This window comes from Polypterus senegalus, chromosome 11 (assembly GCF_016835505.1).
Source record: "Polypterus senegalus isolate Bchr_013 chromosome 11, ASM1683550v1, whole genome shotgun sequence".
In the NCBI taxonomy this organism is placed as follows: domain Eukaryota; kingdom Metazoa; phylum Chordata; class Cladistia; order Polypteriformes; family Polypteridae; genus Polypterus; species Polypterus senegalus.
The window spans coordinates 158,790,026-158,806,801 of NC_053164.1; the positions used below are offsets into that span (position 1 = coordinate 158,790,026).

At 37.1% G+C, this 16,776-nt stretch overlaps 1 long non-coding RNA gene across 1 annotated transcript in view; it reads right to left on the bottom strand.

The window, feature by feature from the left end:
• Window positions 1–13,641: 13,641 nt before the first annotated feature.
• LOC120539838 overlaps window positions 13,642–16,776 on the bottom strand; it is a 41,956-nt gene continuing 38,821 nt past the window's right edge. Inside the window, exon 3 of the long non-coding RNA XR_005635698.1 lies at window positions 13,642–13,757. This is a non-coding gene — a long non-coding RNA (uncharacterized LOC120539838). The remainder of the gene's footprint in view (window positions 13,758–16,776) is intronic.

The window sequence follows — 16,776 nt, forward strand, 5'->3', positions numbered from 1 at the left end:
ATCGGAGCATGGTCTGAAATAACAATAGCATCGTATTTACAAGATTTAATCTTAGGCAAGAAGCTATTATCTATAAAGAAGTAATCAATCCTTGAGTAGCAATGATGTACTGGTGAGTAGAAAGAATATGTTCTTGAATTTGGGTTTAAAAACCTCCAGGGATCTGATAAGTTGTGATCAGTTATAAACTTTGTAATTATCTTTGCGGTGTTAGTTGCGTTCCCCTGTGGAGGAAGTCTTATCTAAAAGTGGATTTAGAACACAATTAAAGTCCCCAGCCATTATAAGTTTATGAGTGTTCAGATTGGGAATGGATGCAAATAAATTTTGTATAAATTCCTTATCATCAACATTAGGTGCATAAACATTTATCAAAATCATTTTACAGTTAGATAAGTCTCCCATGACCATCACATATCTCCCTTCAGGATCCAATACTACATCTGATGCTACAAATGGTACTGTTCTATGTATGAGAATTCCCACCCCTCTAGTTTTCTTTGTAAAACTAGAATGGAACATTTGGCCAGACCAGTCTTTTTGCAGCCGGAACTGATCCTTACTTAGTAAGTGGGTTTCCTGTAAAAATACTATTTTAGCATTTAGACCTGTTAGGTGAGAAAGTACTTTCTTTCTCTTTAATTCGTGATTCAGGCCTTTAACATTCCAGCTTACGAAGTTAACTGTCCCATCATGGAGACACTGATTCTGAGTTTTTGGTGTCATATTATAGTCTTAACTGGAAGTGAAATAGTTTAGGTCTTAATTTCCTATTCCCCCAAGAGTTGTTGCCATGCAGCTTATTATTACGTTGATAGTTATAATTATAAAGATTGAGATGATAGATTAGATATAGATCAAGCCTGCTCTCTTTCTCTTCCCCCCTTAACCCCCCACCCTCCCTTTTTGCCTCCCCAGGTGAGGCTAAAACCCACTTCATGCAGTCCCAGTCCTCTGACATACCCAGAGACAGAGCACGTTTAATATAAACATTAAAACTCTGGTTTTTAGACCACTTTCTAGCCAAATTCACAACTAAACATGGTTTGTCTTCATCAAAGATTTTTCAGGAGCTCTCAGATAAAAAAAAAGAACAAAGATGAAATAAGAATTATATAAAGCATAGAACCAAAGTTGGCATAAAGGGGTTCAAACATGAACAGATTTATTTTACAGGCAATTAAAATAGATATAATAATATTTATTAGTAGCACTAGATCAACTTCTGGCTGAAGTATAATAATTCATTGGTATAGAAATCAAGTGTCTCAAAATTACTTCTAGGAATTGCGCTAAAAGTTGAACTCTAAGAGTCTAACTAAGTTAGGAATTTGTCCTACCTAAGAGCAGGACATAAGAAGTATTAACAAAATATCCTATACACATTCCAAGCTAAGAGTGAGACTTTATGTTTTAAAATGAATGACATCACGACTTCACGACTCCCCAAGCCACAAATTGGAACTCAAGATAATATTTAGCATGTTTCTGATACTAATGTTAAGGTTGTACCTCAGTAATAATAATATTATTCAAATTAATAGTAGTAGAGGAAAAGACATGGAGGAAAATGTGGCAACCCTAAATGGGAGCAGCTGAAAGAAGAGGAAGAAGAAGAGAAAGAAGGAAAACATAATAAGGTAGGTTTTTGCACTAAGCTTCACATCATTTTTGCCAGTTTCGAGACAACATAAAGAATAATACTATAAGAAGCATAAAGATGGAAAGATTGATAACCACACAATGAATGAGAGTAATGCCTGAAATTGAGCATGTTTATTTAACAATGAATGCTCCAGGAATTGTTCTGTTTTGTGGCCCTGCTCAGGATAAAGAAGGTTTAGAAAATAGATGGATGGATGGACTCACTTTCAGATGAAACCTTCACCTTCCTACTGTCATGGCCATAGGAAATGTCTCATAAGTAACAGCTATACTGAAACTAGTCAGAGCCACGTCTCTGAAAACATATTACCTTTTCCAGTGTCCCGATCATATTCCACTGCAGCATGCTCTCTTCATGATCCCAAAGTATCTCTTTCATGGCTGCATTTATCTAATTCCCCTCCATATACCTTCTTGAACCTTATAAAATGTAACAAGAATGTTTCAGGGATTCATGAAATGCTGAGGCCAATATACCTATGTGACATTTCACTTTAAATCATCCATTGATCTCTACTTATTTTTAGGGTAATATGCTGGCTACTAGAATACGGTTCTCATCCATGACCATATACTGTATGTGTTGATACTATGCTATCACTTGTGATTCACATATGTGTTGTCATCCACACTTGGGGCACTGATCGTCATGTACAGTAGGTGCCGATTTGCATAAATGCAGCTTTCCTTAACATTACCACACATGAAGTGGGGTGGAAATGTATAAATCTGTCCATTACCTCATGTGTTGCAAGGGTGTTTAAAATGTATTGCAAAATTCAAGAAATTTTGTGGGATAGTGGTAAAGACCATGGAGAATTTGAATCTGTAAATGTGGTGAAAGTGACCTCCTTAGAGCCAGTGATAGAAACATTTAGTGGTATCTGGTCTGTTTCCTTTTTTTTGGCTAAGATCATTGAGAAAATTGAAGATGATAAAATTCTCCATAGCGGAAAGCCTTCAGTATTAAAAAAAAAAAAGTCACTGACCACTCTCTCTCTCTTTTAGGCCACACCTATTCTGAGCAGCAGCGTCTTCCACAGGCATGTAGCCCTTTGCAAACACCCAAGTAAGTTAAACTGGAGTAAAGTCGACCAGTAGATGAAAGCTCAGAGGGTGGGGGAAACTTAAAGCCGGCAATCTCTTAGTAATTCAGCTGAACACGAAAAGCACTGAAAGCACTGAAGTTACTGCAAAAACAGATTGGATGATATCAGCAGTAAACATATGTTCCATCTGTTCTCTGCCCGTCAAGGGCACGTTTATATGTTGTGTGTCCTACAGAATGTACAGTTCAGGTTTTCCAGCCGACAATGTAGACAGCTTCACCTGCCAAAAGTGTTTAGTCAATTTAGAGTTGGTCAGGAAAATGTGCGAATAGGAGGACCCTATTAGGAACCTGATAGCAATTAGGCAAACCGAAAATTGGATCGACTCGGCTTGTTTAGACAATTTGGTTACTTCTGATTCGGCTTCAGTCTCTCCAGGTCCCACTGTAGTCAGTGCGCAGCCGAAGTCAGCAGCACCAATTCAGCCACATGGCAAGTGGGTAACAGTTAGATGAGGGTCTAAGAAGGTAAAATGTATTCCATCGGCACCTAGGTCACCATTTCGGACCCAGAACAGATTCTCAGCACACTGAAGCACGCCTGTGGATACTGAGAATAAGAAAGTGCTCATAATTGGCAATTCCATAGTGCAGAACATTAGAATTCCAGACTATGTTAAACCAGCAGTTAATGTTAAATGCCTTGCAGGGGCCAAGATTTCTGGCATAGAGGCCGCATTTGATTGTGTCTCTGACAATGAAGTATCTACCTTATTACTGCAATTTGGCAGTAATGATATTTATTTACAGCAATCTAAGGTATTAAAAAGGAACTTCATCTCTCTATGCACCAAAGCTAAAATAAAATGTCAGAATTTAGTTGTATCTTGCCCCTTATCAAGATTATATAGAGGGGATGTGATTTATAGCAGATTGCATTCCCTTCACTGCTACATAGAAACCTGGTGTGCAAATGAAAGCATAGCCTTTGTGAACAATTGAGATGAGTTTTGGGAAAGGCCTGGATTTTTCAAAAGAGATGGGCTTCATCCTAACTGGAGGAGATCTTATGAAGTATCCCAATATATGGCAGCAAAACTGCCTGGCTGACAGATTAGAGCACCATCCAGACCGGAGCCATGTGATCTTAAATCACAGGCTGTTGTTTATCCCACCTGTTACTTTCCTGAAGCTGTTACCCATAATCCTTGTTGTTGGGCATCCAGTAACTTCATGATACAGACCTTAAATTACTTGATAACCAAAAAATAAGGTGTATTATTAGACCAAGAGATAAATCCAGACCCTCCACCAGGGGCACCTGTAATATAAATTTACTTCAGATTAAAACAAAAAATATATCAGCAGTTCATAAAGAAGCAGTTTTAAATGCTGCTTATTGAACATTCACTCTCTTGGAAGTAATGCTTTGGTAAATAATATTATATTAAGTACAAAATCTGATCTGTGTCTTCTCACTGAAACCTGGCTTAGTAAATCGGACACTGTTCCCCTAGCTGACGCATCACCATATGGATACTTGTTCCTGTACTTAAGTCTAACACCATATATACAGTAGAGTTTCCTTCATCAGAAGATATCAGAATGTCTTTTACAACACTGGTCTATGACCAGTGCAGATCCTTAAATGGCCAAGGCCCAGTTTATTTGTCTGAACTTATTATGAATTATAAATCAGAGCACATATTAAGATCTCAACATGCCAGTCTGCTTATGATTCCAAGGATTAATAAAATAACAGTGGGAGTCGAGCTTATAGTTACAGGGCCCCTAAACTATGGAATGGTCTGCTTGCTACTATAAGAGACTCACTACTTTAGTTTAGCATATCCTGACTACAGCTATTGATTAACTGTACAGACTGCATCTATGTTGTTGGTCATTAGCACTAAAAAATAAGTAATATGATAATTATAATTTGTTCCTAACCCTCACTTATTCTGTGTCTGAAATGTGGCACTTGGTGCCACTGCCCAGCTGCCAAGTGGTTTTGCCTGCCTAAGATAAAGTCATCTCTGATGGAGGATGACAGGAATCGTCGGGTAGAGGGTTCCTTTCATCAGATTGGTTGGCCCAGCACTATCCCAGTTATGGAATGGAATTGGGAGAGGCAGCTTAATGGCTGAGGTCTCCAGGCCTCTAAACAAATCCAAATCATATTATGTGATATCATCTACTGTTAAATTCTGCTCTGTACTTGAAATATGTTTATTTTACTTTTATTTTGTATTGAGGATTACTTGTGTTTTGTTCTGTGTATGGGCGGCACGGTGGCACAGTGGTAGTGCTGCTGCCTCGCAGTTAGGAGACCCGGGTTCGCTTCCTGGGTCCTCCCTGCATGGAGTTTGCATGTTCTCCCTGTGTCTGCGTGGGTTTCCTCCGGGCACTCCGGTTTCCTCCCACAATCCAAAGACATGCAGGTTAGGTGGATTGGCGATTCTAAATTGGCCCTAGTGTGTGTTTGTGTGTGTCCTGCGGTGGGTTGGCACCCTGCCTGGGATTGGTTCCTGCCTTGTGCCCTGTGTTGGCTGGGATTGGCTCCAGCAGACTCCCATGACCCTGTATTCGGATTCAGCGGGTTAGAAAATGGATTGAAGTTCTGTGTATTGTATTGTATTGACCCCCTTTTCTTTGAAACCCACTCCATGCCTCACCTACCTGGAAGGGGGTCACTCTTTGAACTGCCTTTCTCAAGGTTTCTTCCATTTTTTCCTTACTTGGGTTTTCTTTTGGGGAGTTTTTCCTTGTCTTTTTAGAGAGTCAAGGCTGGGGGTCTGTCAAGAGGCAGGGCCTGTTAAAGCCCATTGCGGCACTTCTTGTGTGATTTTGGGCTATACAAAAATAAATTGTACAACATCTGTACTCCTTCTTCTCCTAAAATACCCTACACTTCTACTAGTATTTCATTTGACCCTGTTGACTTTCCATTTTTCATTCTTTACAGTGCATCCTTTACTTCCTTCCTCCTTATTCTTGGTACAAGAGTCACATTGATAATGCAGTTTATAACATGAAACAATCCAATATTCTCTATATTTTGTAATACTCCATTTAAACATATCTGAAAAACTGCATTTTAAAGTAGGGTAAGCATGATCATTTCAATTTTCCATTATGCACCAAACCACCTTGATAACTTATTCCTGTTCTTTCTTCTGGTTTCCCACTAATAGCACAGAACAATCAAACTGGTCAGGTTTCAGAAAGAAAAAATAAAAATAAAGGCTTTGTGCCCATAGAACTCAACCACTAAAATCACAAAGATGTTTTTTTTTTTTTGTGGGGTGGAATTTCAATGGTTTATTAATCACTCACCCAGCTGGAGCCAACCCTTGGTTGTGGAAAGAAGGTAATGTACAGTTATTACAGCTTTCCATAATTGATTAAAAATAAATTAATTTACTGTAAGTCACTGAGAATTTTTGAAGGTACATACTGCAATTACATTATCTATTGTGTTTGTTTCTTTACTTTTATGTGCTATTCTTTTTCTTATTCTGATGTTCTTTAGGTTGACTGACACTTTGACCATGCACTACTTGCATGATGCAATATAAAACTTTGAATCAGTGTGAAAACTACGAAGAAATCTTGTAATTAATCTCACAATGCAATACACTTATCAGTAAGATGCCATTTCAAGCATTACATGCTTTAGAAAAAGTATTTATTTGTATTTGTATACTTTTATATTATATGAATCTGTCTTGGGAAAACTGTGATTGGCCCTCTGTGCAGTGACTTAATACAGTATGTGTATGGATTTTTTGTGTATTTACTTTCATTGTAATTCAGTTAAAATTAGAATCTTTTTTTTTTTGGATCATTCTTCTGTGTCTTCTTCTCCTTCTTCCTGACCCCATCTCCCAGAATGAAGGCAGGTGACTCCTTTTATGCTGCACCTGGGAGTACTCCAGGTGGCTCATTAGCAAGATCCGGAAGTACTATTTTGGGAGGAGGGAATATTGTCACATACTAGTCATAAAGTTTTTTACATTCATTGTTGGAATTGAGCTCCAATAAGGGTATGTCTTGATTTTCATAGACAGCACATAGCGGTGCATCCAAGAATGGGCAAGTACCCAGTTTGAATTTCTGCTGGTTGTCCTATTGGCTTCATACTGTCATTTACAATACACATACCTGTAAGAATTCCTTTTCCTGTACAGGATGCACAACTCAACATTGTGGGAGTAGTTTGTGGGAAAAGGAAGCCAGTTGAAATTGTTTGGGCATGTAGTAAAAAGGCCCATGTACACCACTAGTAGGGACGTACCCAAGATACTATGGGGGTTTGACTGGCATCAGAGTATATGGGAACTCTCCAGATGGAGCTGGAAGAAGTTATTAAGAACATGGTGCCCTTGTCTGTTTAATTCAACTCTTAGCAGTATAAGCAAAGTGAAAGATCTTTTCATATCAGAATGCTACATTTAGCTGAGCATCATCATTGCGAAATTGTAAAATAACTATGCTTGCTGTCAATTAGTTTTAGCTTTGTGTGGGCTTTTCTGCCCACTGACATCATTGAAAGGACTATGGATTTGTAATCCTAAAATATTCTAGAAGTGAACATCAGCCCCTACATTCCTTATGTAAAATTAAGAATAGAATAGATCATTTCAAATATTCCATAAAATCTCCCAAAAATGAATTAATTGGAAAAAGTTTCTAGAATTCAGTCAACCAAAATATAGCAAAACCTGAAACAGCCTATTCATGCAAAATAACAAATACATTTGCAGCAGCTGAAGCAGTTTAGTAAGGACAAATTCAGTTCAAATGTGAGAAAATGCATCCTTTTTAAAATGAAACATTTCTCTTAATTTTCATTTGCTCATTACTTAGTTAATTTTATCGAATATATGGATATGTGTTTTTTAGAAACATCGTTCTTTTTGATAAAAAAGTCTTTACAATAAAATCTAACTTTTAAGGAAGTATAAATGATTCGCAAACTGCAAAGCAGTGCAGTATATAAATTTAAAGCTTCCAACAAAATAATAATTATGTTGTACAGTCAATTCATCTCAAACACAAATAAAGCATAATAAATAAAGGTTAGTTGATAATTAAATAATATATTTACTTTGTTATTCTGGATATGACTGCCTAATGAACTGATAACTGATTTAATTGGGTTTGAAATATAAATAGCATACAAAGAAGTTGTAAATAAAGGTTGTTTCTCTTTCTAGTTAATAAGCTATATTGGTAAACAGGAAACTGCAGGGTGTAGAAATAAAACTTGTTTTCTATGACAGTTTGTAAAAACCTATATTTTATTTGTTAGAAATAGAAAGATATTCATTTTATAACATTTTTAAATAACTGATGATGCTTAAGAGAAAAATCATTAATTAACGATAAAGTATATGTCCTTCTGATCATGACATTATGCATCAATATGTATATTATTTTTAACTGTAAACATTTAAATACTATTTTTTGAAATAACAATCATACTACCTTTGCTGTACTAAAACATACCTTTTAACCTTTAGCTGAACCAGTAGAGAGCAAGCATAAAAGAATTCAGGATTAATAACTCTGAAATAATAAAAATCAGATTACATCTCCTGGCTGTTTTTTTCTGAATAGGGCCATTATGATAATAACATTACCTTTTGTATTTATTTATTTCATGCCTATCACCTGAGTAATACACACCTTTTAAACATAAGCACAAAGGGAAGCATGTTTGTCTTTTTTAGCTCTCTGGAGAATAAAAGTGAGAGATCACTGCTTTTCAACTAGCTTTTTAAAATACCTTTTGTTTAAATGAATAAAGAAAACCAGTAACATAATACATGCTTATTCTAGATGAGACAGATATTACATATTAATTTTTCATCATTTAACCCTATTTCTAAAAATTTGATTTATATTATTAAAAAAAATCTTAGATTTTGTTAGCCTCTTCAGCTGCATGATCGTAGTGCAAATTAAAATAAAAAGTGATGTCATTTCTTTTCTGATTATTATCAATTTCATAATCATATTTCCTGTTCTTGTAACTTTATGCTTTAACTATAATAATTACTAAGAGGGATGGACTCTAACACGCAAATATTGGCTGCATAAAATAAATTAAATGAATTATTTCTTTACTGATTAAAAAGTTACTAAACCATGTGCTTAAAAGTATTCCTTGAAAAATGTACATTCTGATTTTTTAGTTACCCTTTCCAAGAGCAAACGGTACTTTAGTTTATTTCTTCGACAGTCATGTGTCAGAAGGGGACCTTGTTTTTCAATTTCCTGGATAATCCAGTTACTCATTGTGTCATGGCTGTCTGCAGGATGTAAGTATTTGCTGTCTTGCAAAGGAGTTGCTATTTTGAAGTTTATGGCTGGTTGAGATTTACAAACAATACCACGTGTGATAACAGAACTGCTGCTTCCTTGGAGGGGCCTGGATAATCCAGTTACTGATTGTGTCAGGATTGTTTGTGTAAGTATTAGCTGTCTTGCAAAGGAATCGCTGCTTTGAAGTCTTGCCTTGGAGGATTTCTGTATTTACCTGACTTGGCAATTAACATTTTTGACAATATTGGTTTCTAAACAGCAGATCTGTACTCATTAATGGTTGGTAACAATACATTTTGTTAACTCGTGTTTTCATTATTTACCCAGGAAATTTAGCTGTGCCACTTGTTTAATCTGGTTGTCCAGAACTGATAATTGCAGGGACTGAAGGAAATTTAAGCTCTGGCCAGGAGAAGGCAAGAGGAGGGGACGGTCCACTGAGAACGCTGCCAAGACACCCGGACAGAGCAAAGGGGCTCGCAGGCTGACAAGGGTACGTGGCTGGCACGACGTGAGGCACAAGGACGGCAATACTTCCAGGGAGGAAGAGACAGCTCCACAAGGAGACGCCGGTTGTGGGCCCAGCGAGAGAGGGAAGCTGCATGGAAGGACCGAGCCAAGCTGGCAGACAAGAAATAAGACGTGCCTAGGTCACAGCAATACAAGAAGCCCAGAGTGAAAAAAAAGAAACAACGAAGAGACGCCGACAGGGATTTCCACGATTCTCTTGGAAACGAGTGTCCGGTGAACAGAGTGCATCCGTGGACAGTTGAACAATTAAGTGTTGGGGTAACCCTGAGAACAAACAGGACTTTGCACCACTACAGGTTGTATCATCCAATTCATGTTTTTAATGGACTTTTAGAGTGTGGACTGTGGGCTTTCCTTTCTAAGATAAGAAATTTTCTTCATGATACTGTTAGATTTGGTTTATGTTCATTTATCTTTTTCATGTACTTATTATTGTCTAGTGTAATAGAAGTTACTGTTACTTCCTGAAATTGCTGTTGTGTCTTACATTGTGTGTTTACTCACCTCCCAATTTAAAGAAACCTGTGTGCTATCATTGGTAAATTTCAGGAGTTCCCAGTCTCTTAATAAAACTGGGTGGCGTAGTCAGATATTTGGATGGTGTCTAGTTAGATTACCTGAAAGTGTGACCAGACACCTGTTACACATGGTCTAAAGTTTACATTTATATGTTCCATGCATAGATGGTGTGCCTTCTAAGAGTTGTAAAGATTTCTCTATCCATCAATTATTTAATTTATTTGACCTTCCTAATCTAACTTTAGGGTGAAGATAAATCAAATTCTGTATAACCAGCATAAGGTGTGAAACAGAAACCAAACCTGGATGGGAAGCCAGTCTGCCACAGGGTAAACTAAGTTTGTCTGCTGGAAATAGGAGGAGGACAAATCAGATACAGTATGTACTGTATATGTTTTGATTGGAAGGTACCTTATAACACCATTATAAAAGAATGCAGAAGAGGCAAAAGCAGGTGCAGAATGTTGTCTTTATTATGCAAAAAAATAAAATAAAATAAAACTACAGAGAAGAAAACACAAAAGGAGAATAAAAAGTGCAAATATTCAAAAGGGGTGCCAACCAAACCTTCTGTCTCTCTGGGCTTAATTAAACAGGTTATAAACACCCTTCTCTCTGTTGGAGTGGCTTACCCACTTGCTCACAAAGCAGCTAATCAATTTTCCTGTTTTCTCACTGCTAAAGTCAGAGGTAGCATTACCTAAGCTCTGGAGGAGCCAGAACAGAACTCCCTATAGATAATCCTAGTGTCTCTTGTAATAAGAATGAGTCTCCAGACATCATAAAGGTTTGGGGTAGCCACCCGTATATTATTTCCCAGCTGCAAAAAGTTTTTAGATATTGAACAGAGATGTTCACAAGACTGAGTCCAAAACAGAACTGATCATTTGGAGGTAAGATGCTGGTTTTAAGGACTTGGGAAGAAAATTATGTCATCTAGTCCGGAACCGGAAGTAACGTCATCAGAGGCGCCGGAATCTGATGAGATTTCCCGGGAATGGCCTGCAAGAAACTGAGAGAGGCAGTCAGCACACCCTGCCATCCCCAGTCTGGTGTAGAGTTCCCCAGGCCCTTTAGCTGTCTCCTAAACGCACATGTGTGACACTCTGTACTTTTGAGCTTTTGGTTTTACTTACAGCACTAGGGCTAGTTGTGGGATTACTTGGTCTTTTGTATTATCATTTGTGACTGTGTGCTCTCTCTAATATTTCCTCCTCTTTGGCCTCACATTTGACATAAGACAAGTCTTTCTTCCAACTGTACCATGTGAGCCTGCCAGCCACATACATTTCTGATAGCCATCCCTCTCATACATACCGCTATACACTAATAGTAGTGCTCATGCCTAAAGTCCTTCTACGACAAACAGCACTACTGTAGGACTCATTGCACATGGAGAATCATTCCTACTGCCAGTGTTGCTCAATGTCTTCTGAAGGCTTCCTATGGAACTCATGTAGGCCATGTGTCAATTTTGTGATACCCTAGCCCCTGGCAAAATCTTGTCAGCTTAGAACCCTTTACAGTATTTTGATATAATCACATGGAATTTATGGCATTAGGGTTACGTAGTGGCTTATGCCTTTTCTAATGCTCTCTTTGTTTGACAGTATGAGAAATTGTGCAAAGGGGCTTATATTATTGTAACCACATTCCACACCATTTGGAAGATAAAATAAATTCTGGAATCTCAATTAACCACCAGTGGATCAAGAGAGTATGAACAACCATGGTCTGAAAAGACACAGATGCAATAATATATTCTATTTTATGTATGCTAGCCTATAGAAAATAACTGTAGAGCCACCTGCGATTTACTGAAGACGCAAATTAGATAGTTAAACCTCACCTTAGTTCTGGCCTAGGAAACATGTGGCTGGGATTACCTATAAGAAAATGCCTGACTTATATATAAATAATAAACTCATTTACAAAAGGTGAGGGCAAACTTTACTGATATCAAACAAAGCAAAAAAGAAAAAGTATATCTCCTTGAATTGAGGATAAGTATTTTAGAGAAAAGAGAAAAAAATCATACTAGTCAATGCTCACAGAGAAACACATTTTATCTTTGTGCTCTTTATGTGTGTTAATCTGGGGAAAGCTCAGTGGGTACCATTTCTGTCTAGCAGCTTCAAGGACTCTCAAACTGGGGCCCATCAACTCATCTTTCCTCTCTCCTCCCAAAGATGCATATTTGGTTGAATGGCAAAAACAAAGTACCCCTTTGTTACTGAGTATGTGTATGTGTGTCCTCATTCAGGGTTGGACCCTGCCATGCAACAAATGCTGTCAAGCCATGGCATGGCCCCCCTTTGACATTGAAGCATATCAGATATATTCAGAAAAGGATAGAATCCTTGCATCTTACTTTTCTTTTTATTAATCTTAAAATAGTAATTATATTAGGCCTCGCCAAAACTTATCCACATTTTGAAAGGTTAGACTGGAAGCATAATTACAGGATGCAGAAGTTATGTATAACAGCCTATGACATTATACACAGTAATAGCCAAATTTCCAGGTACTAATAGTGCTGTTCCTCTTACTCTTAGTTTCCATGTAGAATATCAAGGTTAAAAAAGATTACACCTTGTGCGAAGAAGGGGCAAGAGATGCCATGAAAGCTTGCATATTGTAATTTATTCAATAGCCAAGGTTAAAAAGAAAATATTTGCTAAAGTAAACAGGATTTATATGGTATGATAACTTAGAGGAGGGAATATAAAAGGGGCTTTGGAAATGGGAATATGAAAAAGAATTCTTTTCAGTAAATTTCAGTCATTTTCTTTAAGCTGGACAACACCTTTATATTAAATTAAATTCTAAAACCACGATTTCCATTTTAAGACAATAACCAAATGTGCTACTTTGGGATCAAGAAAGAATAAAATAGACTATTTGCCTTACTTGTAATAGCTTATTAGTACATTTACCCTAAACAGTGGTTTCCAAACAATGCTAACAACCCCATTTTTCCCCCAACTAGCATCTCTTTTTAATGTGACTCACAGCCAAATTAAGTAAGCTGTTATTTCTCATTGTTAGTTTCCCATTGTTTTGAGTTCAATGTCGAAATTACAAGACTAAGTTTGGCAATATTTTAATAGAGCGCAATGAGGACGGACGTTAGTGGGTTTGATGCTGCTGTAGTTGCAGCGTTTCAGCACTAGGTGTTGTCTGCTCTGTTCATTGTTAATTGTGATTACTTGATTACAATTGTGGAAGCAAACTACAGAGAAAATGTAACATGAATAGATAAGCAACTGTTTAAAGCTATAGCAAAACTGCAGATATTTTAAAATGCTTTATAAGTATAAAATTACACCACTGTGCTCTGATTGCAGAAAAAGAGAGGAGAAAGACCTTATAATTAAATTAAATTGATTTGAGCTGATTGTGAAACTGGTCTGAGAGTCACTGCTCTATGGCATGGGGTTGAAAGAACCTCAATCAACCATAAACTTTGCAGGCATGAAGTAATGTACACCATCTTCATTTAAAACCGCCTTTCCCACAGCAGTTATACACAAGATATGATTGTAGAGTCAACACCATTCAGATCAGGCAGTGACAATGGCAGAGAAATAGTTTTCACTGACCTTATCCTCCAGACGGATCATTCTGGCCCCTACTGTATAGTACCCTTTGTCTAGACCCTTTTCTAAAACAGAAACAAAACATTTTCTCATCACCATTCAGAAATGATTGATATTATGCAGCAATAAACATTTGTTTATAATTTATACCTAATCAAAAAAAAAACATTGTAAGCTTTATAATAGCATATAGTTATTAAATTACATTATGCTATCAGTATATCTATTTACTTTTCCTTTTTTATTTTATTGAATTTATTAAAAGCAAGTAACATTCCAAACTTGGCAAAACTGAAGTCAGTTAACCCCCACTAACAAGAAAGAGAGGAAGATCAACAGCAAGAGTAATAAGAGTAGAAAAGAGGGGAGAGAATCCTTTTCCTCAATATAAATACTTATTCTGAAATATTATTAATTAGATCCTGCTAGGTTTTAAAAAAGTTTTGAACAGATCCTCTAAGTGAGATTTTTTTTCCAATTTCAAATAATATATAACATCAGTTACCCACTGACTTAAAACAGGTGGGCTAGGATTCTTCCAGTTAAGTCTATGTGCTAATAGTGAAGTAAAGGCAATTACAGTTTGTTTGTCCTTCTCCTCTTTAAGCTCATCTGTGAGTACATGAAACACAGATGTTAATGGATTGGGAGTGATTGTGACACCAATGCTGTCTGACAGGCATTTAAAGACTTTGGTCCATGGCCAAAACATATGGCCCAATGAGGCTGGAGCTTGATTGCAATTTTAGCAGATTGGATCTTGCCCTGGAAACATTTTGGACAATTCTAAACAAGATAGATGTACTTGATAAAAGATTTTAAGTTGAATAACTATGCTTTGCGCATATGGAGCTAGAGTGAATTCTGTGCATGGCTCTCTTCTACTCATTTTCTGAAATTTTGAGTAAGAGACCCTTTTCCAAATGTACTCTGGGTTCTTTGAAAAGAAGGGACTTTAGAATTTGTTATATATTACAGAAATGCCGTCTGTCAATATTTCTTCCAGAATAGAAGTAGGTTGGAGGTGAGGAAAATTAGGCAGATTTTGTTTAGCAAAGTTTGTAATTTGGAAATAGTGGAAAAATTGTGTTGATGGGAAGGTAAATTTGGAGTGCAACTGTTCGTAGGATGCAAAGAAGTTATGTAAGCAAAAATCTCTAAGTGATTTAATCCATACTTTTTCCAAACATTAAAAACTATGTAAGTTTGAAAGGATGGAAAATGGTGGCTATTGTACAGAGGTGCCACAGATAAAAGCTTCTCTGTCTTGAAGTACTTCCTACATTGGTTCCATATTCTGAGTGAATGGAGCACAATTTGGTTTCTTGTATATTGACGATAATTTGTATTTACTGGGGTACAAAGCAAGGAATATAAAGAAGTACCGCAGGATTGTATTTCTATTGTGGGCCAAGCCTGTGTGTATTCATCTGTTTTTATCAATGTTCAGATTTTTATAGCTTGTATATTTGCTGCCCAGTAATAAAATTCAAAATTAAGTAGAGCCATGCCACCTTTTACCTTAGGTCTTTGCAGGGTTGCCCTTTGGATGTGTTGATGTTTTGAATTCCAAATAAATTGGGTTATGATTTAATCTAATTTCTTAAAAAATTATTTATTAATGTACAGTATGTGGGGATGCTTTGAAATAGAAAAAGAGTTTTAGGAAGGATATTCATCTTTCCATTTTAACCCTTCAATTTACTAGAAATACCTTGATGTTCTAAAATTATCTTTAAGGCAATACAGAACCTTTATAGTGCATGGTAGTAAGCTAACCTATTTCTTGTTTAATAAATACATTGTGACAGATGGCTGGGGCCCATGCCCGGCCGGGACAGCCCTGCAGCATATGTTCCAGGGGAGCAAGCATGGGAACTCCAATATCTCCCCCGGACGCTAGATAGCAGCCTCCCTGGGTTGCAGCAGTGCCTCGGACTCCCACAGGGCTTCATGGGGTTGGAGTTTGGTGCAGCCCTGTTGGGTTCCGCAGGCGCCGCCAGGGGGTGCTGCAGCAGGAGCTGCTAGGCCCTTCTGGGCACTAGTTTTGTCACACCCAGAAGTGCAGCCGGATGTCAGCAATCAAGCACCTGGAGCACTTCTGGGTGTCTAATAAAAGGAGCCAGCAACCACCACTCAGGGGCCAGAGTCGGGAGGAGGAGGAGGAGGAGGAGGACAAAACTAAGAGGAGGAGTAGTGGTGCTTATTGGTGTTCTTGTACACTTGAGACTGTGTTGTGCAGGTGGGGATTACGGGGGAGATGTACCCCACAGGTGAAGAACAAAAAAAGTCTATTTATTTTATACGTGTTTCCCATGTGCATCTGTGTCGGGTCAGACGTTTATATAGCACCTTGTTACAACATGTAGTTACTAATAAAGACTAATGCTGTTGTTTATGCAATGTCAGCATGTGTTAAAAGTACTGTACAGTATGTCACAGAAAAAAGGTCACTTTTAACATAACTTACTTCCTTTTTGTAATTTTTCCGTGCAATATGCCAGCCTATGAGTTTGTTTTCTGAATCTTATTTATGCAAACTTTATTAGTAATTAAAAGAAGCTCTGTCAGCTTGAAATTTAGATACTCAAAAGATCATCTAATTCTCAATGCAAAGCCAAATTTTTTATAAAACTACATTTTTTATTGAGTATTAAAATTCTTGGCTGTTTAATTGTAATTCATAAAGCAATCATACTATTTGACTCGTTATACTGCCCTGTAAAAAAACATGTGAGCCTCATTTCTGCATTATTAAATACTTTTCACAGTAAATGTGATAACATCTTAGTTTGGGTCATGGTAGTATAGTAATTACTTAAGATCCTGAAAGAAAAATAGCAGAAATTTATTATTTTTTTGGTGTTGAAGTAATGAAACATACAGAGTTTAGGTATCTAAAAGACAATTACTTTCCCAAAACTACACTAAAACAATAATTTGGTTAGCTGTAAAAAGTAAGGTGTGACTCAAGCTAGCTCTGCCTAGTATAAATCCAGCAATCATTGGAAGGTTTTCAGCACAAGTTTTTTAAGGCACAACATGCAAAAATATAACAAATCAATGGAAATCTCTGAAAACAGC